The sequence below is a fragment of the Macaca nemestrina genome, chromosome Y (assembly GCF_043159975.1).
Source record: "Macaca nemestrina isolate mMacNem1 chromosome Y, mMacNem.hap1, whole genome shotgun sequence".
Taxonomy (NCBI): Eukaryota; Metazoa; Chordata; class Mammalia; order Primates; family Cercopithecidae; genus Macaca; species Macaca nemestrina.
Genome location: NC_092146.1, coordinates 480,500 through 483,072, shown reverse-complemented (window position 1 = coordinate 483,072; position 2,573 = coordinate 480,500).

Below are 2,573 nucleotides of genomic sequence, written 5' to 3'. Positions count from 1 at the left end.
CTCTCTCTCTCTCTCTCTGTCTGTCTCTTGCTCTCATTTGCGACAAGGGAAAAGGAGCTGTGAGCGTTCACATACTGAACACTTGATTAAACTCCTGAAAAGTATGGCTTTGATTATTATTATTATTTTATATATATATATATATATATTTTTTTTTTTTTCAGTTTTAGCTCTAACGAAGCTTGGCTCCCTGGAACCTAATGTATTTACTTGAAATCAAATTTCACGCCCAGAGCTCTTCATTGCAGAGCGGCCTCTGCGTCGGGGCCCTCTGGGGTCTCCAGCCCCCTCCTGAGCGCAAAATCTCAGGCCTCCCCCCATCCCTTCCCCGCCCCCTACTCCGCGCCCACCCCCACCAGCCAACTGGGGCCTCCTCCTGGGTTCTCCAACCAGGGCAAGAAACACTTTTGAAGTGTCAGGTCCCTTCTGTGTGGCCCATTTTTTTTTTTTTTTTTTGTCAGCACATAACTCGAAAGGCAATTTCTATTCATCATAACCACGGAGGGAGGGCGGTATATTCCCGCGTTCTGCCCAAGGTTCAGCCTCTCCCACAACCTCCAACCCCTCCCCGCCCATTAAATATGTATAAGGATCGATCAGGGATTCGGGATTTTCCAGAGGTCTTAACACATTTCCTAGACGAACCAACTCGTGTGTTTTCGCTCCCGCTCCTCCCCTTTTACATTTAGAAACCCGGATTCCTAACTCCCTCCGACGCTGTTTATTGATTGACGCACACACATCCACGTTGTCCGCGTAAAACTAAACAGATTTTCATTAAACTGAGCTTTGTCAGTCTGGCTCGTGAACGGCTGAGATTGATCCAGCGGGCAAATGCGACCCTCTATAATATTTAAAAAGGGCACGTAGGCCCTGGTTGCCTTTGTGTTCTCTCTGGAGGCCTGGCTGACCATATGTGTGTAAGGGCCTGCTTTGGGGAAGGTAGCTTTGTTTTCATGGAGGGTTTCCTTTTTTTGGTGGTGTTGTTCGTTTGTTTCACTTTATCTCACTTTTTCGACACGTCCTAGGATTTCGACAAGTCCTAGGACATAGGGAGGGGGTGTCCCTAAAACACCCCCACCAGGCAAACTTGCAATTTTAAAACTACCACTTCCTAGCAGAAAATGTTGCTGGGTTTTTTTTTTTTTTTCTCCAGGAGCTTCTGTGGAATTTTCTTGTCTCTCTCTCTCTCTCTCTCTGTCCTAAACCTCAATATGTACTTTGCAACATATGGAGGGCATTAAACCCCTTTCCTTTCGGATTTCATCACAGGGCCTCGACTTTATGTTTGATTTCAGAAAACTCTTATTTGTTTAAGAAAAAACGTTATTTTTTTATATATATATTATATTTATATATGTATTATATATTTATATATTTTATATATATTATATATATTTATATATATTATATATGTATTATATATATTTATATATATTTTATATATATTATATATTTTTTTATATATTTTATATATATTATATATTTATATATAATATATATTATATATATTATATATTTATATATAATATATATTATATATATTATATATTATATATTATATTATATATATAAATATATATATTTTTATATATATTATGTATATTATATATAAATATATATATTTTTATATATATTATATATATTATATATATAAATATATATATTTTTATATATATATATATATATATTTTTTTTTTCCAGGGAGCCGAGGCGTTTGTCACAAAGAGCACACCCAGGAAGGCCATTGGCTGGAGACCACCGCTGCACCAACAAGGGGCGGCCGTCCCTCGCCAGGAATAAATTCAACCCCTTGTCTGCGGTCATTCATGTTCTCAGGAATATATCTTGGAGGTGTATTTGGATTTTCATTTCCACGTCTGGCACACGGGCCTCCGCAACGGGACAGAAGGAAAACCGGTTCTTCCTTCCTCCTGCCCGTGCCCCAGACCCGGGATTCGCGTCCCCAGGACGCACCGGCTTAAGAAATTGGCAGGACACCCCCCCCGCCACAAACAGGCCCCCCAATCTTTGGCCACGTTTCTGCAATGTCAAAACGCAGGTGGAAGGAACGAAGACGTCCACCGGGCAGAGCCAGGAAGAGGCGTAAGCGAATGGCATCCAGGGGCGCGCGGGGACACTGGGGCCCCGAGCCTGCCTCCGGGGATGGGGGGTGAGGAGCGGGCACAGGCACTGGGCGTCCTGCCTCGTTCACCTCCTTCCTCCCCGGCTGAGCCCTCACGTGAGGACCTGACCGTTGGGTAGGGCCAGCGCCCGGGAGACCAGGCCTTGGACGTTTCCAAGCGCTCGTGTGCACCTGCCCCTAGGCCCCAGAGGTTTCCTATCGCCCTCACCCCGTCCCAACTGCAAGGAGTTCGACCATTCCCTGAGGTGAGGACCTGACCCTTGGGTAGGGCAAGCGCCGGGGAGACCAGGAGACTCAGGTGTGCACCTGCCCCTAGGCCCCAGAGGTTTCCTATCGCCCTCACCCCCTCCCAACTGCAAGGAGTTCGACCATTCCCTGAGGTGAGGACCTAACCCTTGGATAGGGCGAGCGCTGGGGAAACCAGGCC